General features: G+C 41.8%; 1 long non-coding RNA gene across 2 annotated transcripts in view; it reads left to right on the forward strand.

The window, feature by feature from the left end:
• LOC140730301 (uncharacterized) overlaps window positions 1-10,893 on the forward strand; it is a 17,151-nt gene extending 6,258 nt beyond the window's left edge. For both annotated transcript variants that reach the window (XR_012099558.1, XR_012099560.1), the window contains exons 2-3: window positions 1,199-1,333; window positions 10,003-10,893. This is a non-coding gene — a long non-coding RNA (uncharacterized lncRNA). The remainder of the gene's footprint in view (window positions 1-1,198; window positions 1,334-10,002) is intronic.
• The last annotated feature ends 268 nt before the right edge of the window (window positions 10,894-11,161 follow it).

Here is an 11,161-nt window from a genome sequence, read left to right on the forward strand (position 1 = left end):
AAGAGGTGTTTTAGCTATATTAGGAGTAAAATAGTGGCCAGGGAGAGAGCAGGTCCCCTTGGAGATCAGCAGGGCTACCCATGTCTCGAGCTGCAGGAGGCGGGTGGGATTTTTAACAAAAATTTCTCCTCATAAGGATGAATAAATCCTGGTCATGAGCATCCTTGGATTTTATGGGAGGCTAGAGAGGAAATTGCAAAGGTCCTTGCTTCATCATTAGCCACTGGTGAAGTCCCAAAAGATTGGAAGGTGACTAAAATTGTTCTGTTTAAGAAGAGTAGAAAGGATGAACAAGGGAACTAAAAACTAGTCAGCTTGACATCAGTAGTGGGGAAGTTATGGGATGGAAGTTTGAGGGACATAATCTATCAGCATTTTGATTAGACAAAGCCTGATTAGCAAGACTTTCTGCATAGGAAATTGTGCCTGATGATCCTTTGAGTTTTTGAAGAAGTAACCAAAAAAATAGCTGAGGTTAAGGCAGTGTATTTTGTCTATTAGGACTTTAGCAAGGCTTTCAAAAAGGTATCACATGGTGGTCTGACCTGCAAGATTAGGTCCCACGGAATCCTGGAAGTGAGTTAGGAGGATTCAAAATTAGCTCAGAGATAGGAAGCAAAGAGTGATGCTTGATGGTTGTTTCATTGAATGGAGGCTGGTGACTAGTGCTGTACCAAAGGGGGTTGAAGATGGGACCCTCGTTGCTCATTATTTATAAAAATGATTTTGATGCAAATGCATATGGCTTGATTCATAAACTTGTGAGTGATAGACAATTGGTAAGTGCTGTTGATAGTGAAGAAAATTATCATAGACCACATTGGGTTTATTAAATGGACTTCGGACTGCTGATCATGAAAATCACCACGAAATTTCCCCATCACACACCGTCTTTTTGAAACTGCCTGCATTTATTACTTCATATTTCATAATTCATGTCAGAATAACTGATGCCAAGGTTAAGGAAAACATTTTTGTTGGTCCACAAATCAACCAGATCATCAATGACAGGTAACTTGAAGAGCTTGGAGTGGGACTGGAGAAAATTGCATGGAAGGCTTTCAAGAATGTTGTTGAAAATTTTCTTGGCAACTACAGAGCACCAAACTATATGCAGCTCGTTGACAATATGCTTCAGCATACAAACCCATGAAGTGCAACATGTCACTAAAGATTTACTTTCTGCATTCCCATTTAGACTTCTTCCCTGCAAATCTTGGCACTGCCAGTGACAAGCATGGTGAAAGGTTTCACAGGAGAATGAGGTCATGGAAAAATGGTATCGGAGCAACCGGAATCCATCAATGTAGGCTGATTATTGTTGGAGACTCAAGTGAGAAGCTTCATAAACTGAGTACAAATGAAAATCATCAACAAAACATTTATAGTTTAGTTGAACTATAGCAAAGTGTCAGCACCGTTGTGCAATTAAATGCATTATGTTCAATAAATGTTTTTTTAAGATTCTTATAGCCAGGGGTTGTAATGGGGACAAGGTCCCACCACCTATTAACTATTCCCAATGGTGTGTGTGTCAAATAGCCTCTGTCAACTAAGTCCAGCTCCTAGCTCGGTGGAACAGTTTCTACTGACAGGAGAAGGGCAAAAGTGGGTTACTGGCACTATAAAAACAGTCGTTTCAGGCAGATGGGGCTCGTCAGCTGTGGTTGACTGCTCAACTAGGAGAAGGATAACTCTGATCTCAAACTTACACTGCCTTGCAGCTATACTCACTCATGGGGGAGGTTTTGGGAGTAAATCACGAGGGGAAAAAAACCAGAGCTGGAGTCCCTAAGGCAGTCTTACACTGAGTTCAAAGCTGACTGACAGCTCCTGTGATGCTGCTGGTACCAAACTGTATCGGTCTCTGCCGTTCCTTTGGGTTCATCAGATGTGTGGAGAGGGGGAGCTTGCTACGTGGGCAACAGCTTGCCCTCCATATCATACTGCCCAGGCTTGTATATCTAGACAGCTGGGGTGCAACATCCATAGTCAACCCTGACGGACGGAGGCCTCATTCATTCAATAAAAGTTAATTCCTTGTTTCTCCAAATTCCAATGTGGTACAAATAGTCTGAAATTTTATTTGTGTTCAGTTTCAAGCAGTCTATGACCCAAAAAAAAATTCTGGGGAAGTAACAATTCAAAAAAATTTGTTGTCCAGTGTCACAGGGAAGTGGGCCAAAGGGCGGCAAATAGATTTCAAAATAGATAAGTGTAGGTGATGTATTTTGCAAAATCAAACTAGTGTAGGACTTACACAATGATTGATAAAGCACCAAGGAGTGTAATGGAACAGAAGGACTTAGGAGTCCATTATTAAGGACCTCCAGCACCCAGGGCATGCCCTTTTCTCACTGTTACCATCAGGTAGGAGATACAGAAGCCTGAAGGCACACACTCAGTGATTCAGGAACAGCTTCTTCCCCTCTGCCATCCAATTCCTAAATGGATGATGAATCTTTGGACACTATCTCACTTTTTTAAAATTATACAGTATTTCTGTTTTTGCACATTTTTAAAAATCTATTCAATATATGTAATTGATTTACTTGTTTGTTTATTATTATTTTTTAAAAATTTTATTTCTTACTTTTTTCTGCTAGATTATGTATTGCATTGAACTGCTGCTGCTAAGTTAACAAATTTCACGTCCCATTCCAGTGATAATAAACCTGATTCTGATTCTGAAGTGCATAGTTTGTTGAAAGTGGTATCCAGACATAGATATGGTGGTGTAAAAGGTATTTAACATGCTGGCCATCAGGAGCTGGGACATTATTTAGTGGTTGAATAATTTGTTGATGAGGCTACACTTTGAGTATTGTGTTCATTTTTGGCCATTCTGTTACAGAAAAGACGTGATTAAACCGGAAAAAGTGCAGAAAAGGTTTACAAATATGTCACATGGACCAGAGGGAGGGGTTTCCCCAGCTACATCTTTATTATTTGGAACACAAAAGAGTGAGGGGCAACCTTACAGAAATGTTTTAAATTATGAGAGGCATAGATAAGGCAGATGGGAACAGTCTTTACTCCAGGGTGGCTGAATCCAGAAGTAGGGAGCATAACAAAGAGGAGAAAATCTGCAGATGCTGGAAATCCAAGCAACACACACAAAATGCTGGAGGAACTCAGAAGGCCAGGCAGCATCTATGGGAAAGAGTAAATAGTCGATGTTTTGGACTGAGGAGGCAGGGAGACCTCCAGTGTTCCTGACGACTACAACTGCAAGAAGTGTATCCAACTGCAGCTTCTAAAAACCATGCTAAGGAGTTGGAGCTGGAACTGGGTGAACTCCAGATCATTCAGGAGGCTGAGGGGGTAATAGATAGGACATATAGAGAGGTGGTTACACCTCAGGTGCAGGACATAGGAAACGGGCTGACAATCAGGAAGGGGAAAGGGTTAAAGAAACCAGTGCAGACCACCCCTGTGGCCATCCCCCTCAACAACAGGTATATCACTCTGGATACTCTTAGAGGAGGGAAGAAATGACCTAAGAGAGGAAAGTCACAGTGGTCAGGTCTCTGGAACTGAGTCTGCCTCTGTGAGTCAGAAGTGAAGAGGGAAGAAGAGGCATGCTGTGGTAATAGGGGAATGGACAGGAGGCACTGTGTGTGAGAACAAGATTCCTGGATGGCATGTTGCCCCATGTGTTCCAGAGTCAGGAATATATCGGATCAAGACCTTGGCATTCTTAAGTGGGAGGGTGAACAGACAGCAGTCACGGTCCATATAGGTACCAATGACATGAGTAGGATGAGGGACGAGGTTCTACATAGGGAGTACAGTGACCTCTAGGTTGAGGGCAGGACCTCTAGGGTTGTGATCTCAGGATTGCTATGTGCTAGTGAGGGCAGAACTGGGAAGATTATACAGTTTAATACATGGCTAAGGAGTTGGTGTAGGAAGGAGGGCGTCAGTTTTTTGGATCATTGGGCTCTCTTCTAGGGAAGTTGGGACCAGTACAGAAGGGATAGTTTGAAGGTTTGTTAATGCTACACCATGGGGTTTAAATTAGGGTTACAGGGGGATGGGAACCAGTGTGCCAGAACAGTTAAGAGAGTGGTTGTAGAAGCAGATGTTGGTAAGACTTCAGACTAAGTTAGGAATCAAAAAGTTGAGCATAGTGCAACTAGTGTTCAGAGCTGCCCATTTCTATTTCAGTGTAGAAGTATCACAGTAAAAGTGGATAACAGTGTTGGAGATGAGGTAGCTGATTTACAAACAGAGGCAAAGTGTAATGAGGAGAGGCTGTTGATAGGATGAGTTGCAGACAAAATTGAAATGGGTGACTACTGGACTGAAGGTGTTATATTTGAATGTACATGGTATATGGAATAAGATAGATGAACTTGCAGCACCATTGCAGAATGACAGATATGATGTTATAGGCTTCACTGAATCATAGCTGAAAGAAGATTATAGCTTGGAGCCTATTTGTATAATTTGTCATCTTTTGCACTATGGTTGCTTGTCCATCTTTGGTTGTATGTAGTTTTTCATAGATCCTATTGTATTTCATTGAATCGACTTTGAATGCCTGCAAGGAAATGATTCTCAGGGTAGTAGATGATGGCATATATGTATTTTGCTAATACTTTTAATTTTGAACTTTGAACCTGATTCAAATAGTCTTGCAGAATATTAATACATATGTCCATGCACTAATTTAGTAATAAACAATAATACTTAAAAGTCTGACTACTGACAATATACCTGGTGAAGTGTTGAGAGACGGTGCAGCCCAGCTAGCAGATTTTTGGCTAGCTTAATGTCCAAGGATACACATTGAATCGAAAGGATAGGCAGGAAGGCAAAGGAGCAGTAAAAAAAATGAAAGCAAATCATTAGAAAGAGGTGACCTAGGGTCAGATGGTGTTGAATCATTGTGGATAAAGCAAAGGAACTGTAAGGGTAAAAAGACCCTGATGGGAGTTGTATACAGACCCCAAACAGTAGTAAGGATGGGGCTTACAAATTACAATGGGAGATGGAAAATACATGTCAAAAGGGCAGTGTTACAGGAGTCATGGGGGACTTCAAGCTGCAGATTAGATTGGTAAAAATCATGTTAGTGCTGGATCCCACAAGGGTGAGTTTCTAGAGTGCGTATCAGATGGCTGTTTAGTGCAGCTCATGGTTGAGCCCACTGGAGGATCAGCTGTTCTGGATTGGGTGTTGTGAAATTAAAAATAATTGATTAGAGAGGTTAAGGTAAAGGAACCCTTTGGGGCAAGTGATCATAATATGATCAAATTCACTCTGAAATTTGAGAAGGAGAAGCTAAAGTCACATGTATCAAGATTACAGTGGAGTAAAAGGAATTTGAAAGGCATGAAAGAGGAGCTGGCCAGAATTGATTGGAAAAGAACACTGGCAGGGATAATGGCACAGCAGCAATAGCTGGAAATTCTGGCAGCAATACGGAAGGCACAGGATATATACACCTCAAAGAGGAATAATTATTCTAAAGGCAAGATAACATAACCATTGCTAACAAGAGAAGTCAAAGTCAGCATAAAAGCCAAAGAGAGGGCATATAATAGAGCAAAAATTAGTGGGAAGTTAGAAAACTGGGAAGCTTTTAAAAATCAACAGAGGGCAACTAAAGAGAGTCATTAAGAAGGTAAAGATGGAATACAAAAATAAGCTATCTAATAATATTAAAGAGGATAAAAATGTTTCTTCAGATACATAGAGTTTAAAAGAGAGGCGAGAATGGATATCAGACCGTTCGAAAACGATGCTGGGGAGATACTGTAGTAATTAGGGACAAGAAATGGCAGATGAACTGAATAGATACTTTGCATCAGTCTTCACCGTGGAAGATACTAGTATGGTGAAAGTTCCAGGTGTCAGTAGGCATGAAGTGTGTGAAGTTACCATAATTAGAGAGTAGGTTCTTAGGAAACTGAAAGGTCTGAAGGTAGATAAGCCACCTGGACCAGATGGTGTACTCACCAGAGTTCTGAAAGAGGAGAGTGAAGAGATAATGGAGGCATTAGTAATGATCTTTCAAGAATCACTAGATTCTGGAATGCTTCCAGAAGACTGGAAAATTGCAAATGTTACTCCACTCTTCAAGGGGGTCCAAGGCAGTAAAAAGGAAACTATAGACCAGTTACTCTGACCTCAGATGTTAGAAAGATGTTAGCGTCAATAATTAAGGATGAGGCCTCAGGGTACTTGGTGGTGCAATGAGTAACTGAGGCGAACCCAAGTGCAGGACACAGGCACAGAGATTGAGTTTGGATGTTTACACGGGCGTAAACGCTGAACAGCAAGCAGGAGGGATTTTGACACGGCGCCTTGACTCAGAGAAACGGAGTCTCATAGGTACCTTGAAACTGGAGCTAAACTTAGAACAAACAGTTCTAAGTAATCAGGAAATGTAGTTTACTCACAGAAAAAAGACGAACAAACTGGTGATGTGTAGTTGTGATGTAAAAGTTCTTATACTGAGTCTTTGATGGAAACCAGGTGTGCCATCATTAAAGAGAATTGGAGGCAATTTGGGAAATTAACAATCGGGACCATGACACTTGGAGGCTTATGATAAAATAGACCACAGTCAGTATGAATGGCAGATGGAATACAGTGTTAGAAAGTGTATGGTCCTGCAGTTTGGTAGAAGAAATGAAAATGAATAGAAAATACAAAAAAACTGAGGCACAAAGGGACTTGGGAGTCCTTGTGCAGGATTCCTTAAAGATTAATTTGCTGGTTGAGTCTGTGGTGAGGAAGGCAAATGCAATGTTAGCATTCATTTCAAGAATACTAAAATATAAACACAAGGATGTAATACTGAGTCTTTAAAGCACTGGTCAGGCCACAATTGGAGTTTTGTGAGCAGTTCTGGGCCCTTATCATAGACAGGATGTGCCGAAATTGGTGACGGTTCAAAGGAGGTTCCCGAAAATGTTTCCAGGATTGAATGGCTTGTCATATATAACTATATAACAATTACAGCACAGAAACAGGCCATCTTGGCCCTTCTAGTCCATGCTGAATGCTTACTAGTCCCACCTAGTCCCACCTACCTGCACTTAGCCCATAATCCTCCATTCCTTTCCTGTCCATATATCTATCCAATTTTTTTTTTAATGACAAAATCAAACCTGCCTCTACCACTTCTACTGGAAGCTCATTCCACACAGCTACCACTCTCTGAGTAAAGAAGTTCCCTCTTGTGTTACCCCTAAACTTTTGCCCCTTATGAAAATCATATGAAAGCATATATAAGTATATGAAAAACCATTCGATGACTCTGGGCCTGTATTCACAAGAATTCGGAAGAATGAGGGGAAACCTCATTGAATGGTGAAAGGCCTTGATAGAATGGATGTGGAGAGGATGTTTCCAATAGTGGAAGAGTCTAGCTCTAGAGGACACTGCCTCAGAATAGAAGGTGTCCTTTTAGAACGGAGATGAGGAATTTCTTAAGCCAGGGAGTTGTGAATCTGTGGAATTCTTTGCCACAGGCAGCTGTGGAGGCCAAGTCTTTAAATATGTAACTCTCACTTCAGCCAGTGGCTTAATATAGGGGTGATAGCCCCTGGCCCGGCCAAACTTAAGAAATCTTGTTTTGGTGGATGCTGCGCGATGTCCCATGTTACAAACCAGTACACCAAAATAACAAACAATACACAATATGTGATTAAACGATTAAGGTTTATAATTCTTACTTAGACTATATGGTTAGTAAAGAAACAAAAACAAGAAAAAATAAAGGGTCCAATCTTATTAAACAGTCTGTTGCGCAATGTTGGAGCTCACAAATACAGCCATTCGTCCAGCATCGACCTCCTCCGATCATTGCTGCCCTTTGGACCCTCGCTCCAAGTCCATCCCATCCGCGGTCTACCAACATTCTCCATTCGTGTCTTCTCTCCTCATCTCTCCCCAGCCAAAAGACTGAGAAAATCTCTCTTCCAGCTCACAAGAAAGAACAACAGCATTCCTAACACTGTTATCTCTAGTCATAACCCAAACATTGCTGCTACAGAGAAACCATTACATTATCAGAGAAACTTTACAGCACATTACACAGCAGTGAAACCCTACAGCATGTTACATGTATATTTAAGGCAGAAGTTGACAGATTCTTGATTGGTCAGGCTATGAAGGGACACAGGGAGAAGGCAGGAGATTGGGACTGAGAGGAAAATTGGATCAGCCATGGTGAAGTGGTGGAGCAGAGGACATTCCAGTAAAGGCTTCAGCTTGACCTGAGCACATGCAACCAGCTCACCCTTATCACTTCTGGTTCCGGTCAAACCACCTGCCTTGCGCACTGGGAACTGAAGTTCTTTATGTACACACATTATAGCACAGTCCTCACCCTGAATGATTTCACCTTCAGCTCCTTCCACTTCCTTCAAACCAAAGGTGTTGCTACGGGCTCTAACATGGTGCCCCGCTATGCCTACCTTTTTGTTAGCCACGTGGAACAGTCTATTTTTCAAATCATCGTGCTCCAACTTTTCCTATGCTATACTGATGACTTCATTGGTGCTACTTCCTGAATCCATGCTGAACTCCTTGATTTCATCAACTTTACCTCCTTCCACCCTGCCCTCAATGTTACTTGGTCCATTTCCAACACCTCTCTCTCCTTTCTCGATCTCCCTGTCTCCATCTCTGGAGACAGTCTAGCTACTGATATCTTTTATAAACCCACTGACTCTCACAGCTATCTTGACAATACTTCTTTGCACTTGTAAATATGCCATTCCCTTTTCTCAGTTCCTCCATTTCTGCCACATTTGTTCTCAGGATGGAGCTTTTAATTCCTGAACTACGGAGATGTCTCCTTCTTCAAAGAAAGGGGTTTCCCTTACCTCACCATCAACACCTCCCTCACCCATACTTCTTCCATTTTGCACACATCTTCCCTCATCCCATCCTCTTGCCTCCACACCAGGGATAGAGTTCCTCTTGTCCTCACCTACCACTCCACTAGACTCCGGATCCAGCACAAAATTCCCCATAACTTCCGCCATCTCCAACGGGATCCCACCACCAAGCACATTTTTTCCTCCCCCCACTTTCCACAGGGATCACTCCTTACACAACTCCTATGTTCATTCGTTCCTCCCCACTGATCTCCCTCCTAGCACTTAACCTTGCAAATGGCGTAAGTGCCACACCTTACCCTACACCTCCTCCCTCACTGCCGTTCAGTGCCCCAAGCAGTCCTTCCAGGTGAGGTGACACTTCACCTGTCAGGCTGTTGGGGTCATCTACTGTTTCAGGTGCTCCCGGTGTGGCCTTCTGTATATCGGTGAGACCTGATGTTGATTGGGAGATGGCTACACTCCATCCACCACAAAAAGTGGGATCTCCCGGTGGCCACACATTTCAATTCTGCTTCCCATTCACATTCTGACATCGCCTCCTCTTCCATTGCTGTAATGAGGAGCAACAACTTATATTCCATCTGTGCCCACTTCAACCTGATGGCGTGAACATCAATTTCTTAAACTTCTGGTAATTGCCCCCCTCCCTTCTTCTTCATCATTCCCCATTCCTGTTTCCCTCTCTCACTTTTTCTCCTTACATTCCTATCACCTGACTCTGGTGCTCCTTCCCTTTCTTCCAATGTCTTCTGTCCTCTCCTGTCAGATTCCCCCTTCTCCAGCCCTTTATCTCTTTCATCAATCAATTTCCAAGCTCTTTACTTCACACCCCCCACGCAGTTTCACCTATCACCTATCACCTTGTGCTTCTTCCTCCCCTTCCCCACCTTCTTATTCTGACTTCTCCTCTTCGTTTCCAATCCCGATGAAGGTCTTGGCCTGAAACACCAACTGTTTACTCTTTCCCGTAGATGCTGCCTGGCCTTTTTGTGTGTGTTGCTATGGAGCATTATTTTAGGGTGAGAGGGAGAAGGACTTAAAAGGGATCTGAGATGCAACTTTTTGACAGAGGGTGGTGAGGATATGGAATGAGCTGTCATAAAAAGTGATTGAGACAGGAACAACATTATCATTTCAGATGCACTTGGAAAGTTACATGGAAGGATGGAGCCGAGAGGGATATGGAGTAGCTGAACATGGACTTGTTGGAATCAAGGGCCTGTCTTCATGCTGTATTGCCCTATGGCAATATTGTGACTATGACAAAAATGTAGAGAGAACTGAGACATGTAACATTCCACTTTTAACAGAAAAAAATCCCCAAAACAACACTGTAAGTTCCAAATACCAAGTTATCTTCATTAGAGAGTTTTGAATTTCATCATGGAACCTTTTGGATCGACCAAAGTGGATAGACAGCTCCTCAGTTCAAAATCTTATCCAAAACTGGCATGTATGACATAGCAGCATTCAACCTATTCTGTACCGAAGTGGCAGTACAGATTATGTGCTCAGTTCTGGAATGGACAAAGTGCAGATATAAAAATGCCACTACTGGGCCAACTCTGAGAACCTGAAGACATTAACTGAGACAAACAATTGGATTAATTGTTGTCTGAGATGAGTAACAGACCACTTTTAATAATTATACAACTTTTACTAACAGCAGATTCTTTCAGTTCCTTATTGTTCCAGTGTACTTGGTAAGCGCTACATTTCATTTCCCTTCTATGCTCCAGCCTCCAGTAAACAGTTCCGTGATTCTGAGCAGCCTGAGCTGGAATGTGATATGTTTTATCTGGAGCAGAGGACTAAAGTCATTGGTGGATCGGAATGTCAAATGGAGTAAATTGGTAAATATCAGACTGCAGAATGTTCCAATTCAAACAGATATGGGGTAGATGTTTCAAATTAATTGGCCAAATTTCCTGGCTGCACTTGGATAACTTGTTCCAGAAACTGCATTCCTCTCATCAATAAGGAAAGTCAAATAGTACTTAGAATATAATTTTTACCAAAATGCTAAATGTCTGGAATACTAGCATTTCTAAGGATCATCCTTGTGAAATGAAATTTAAATTGTGGAAATAAAAAGCATGAATAAATAAAACTGTTTTGCAATAAAATTGTTCTGCAACAAAATTGTTTCTGTCTTTCCAATGTAGAGACCTAACTTTATGACCCACATACATCTTAGTAACGATTTAACAATGATATACAGCAATTTTTCATAAACATCCTCATGGACTGATTGAGTAGATATTTAGTGGAGAAGCCAGTTATAAACAGACGAGAAG

Source organism: Hemitrygon akajei, chromosome 1, assembly GCF_048418815.1.
Source record: "Hemitrygon akajei chromosome 1, sHemAka1.3, whole genome shotgun sequence".
Taxonomy (NCBI): domain Eukaryota; kingdom Metazoa; phylum Chordata; class Chondrichthyes; order Myliobatiformes; family Dasyatidae; genus Hemitrygon; species Hemitrygon akajei.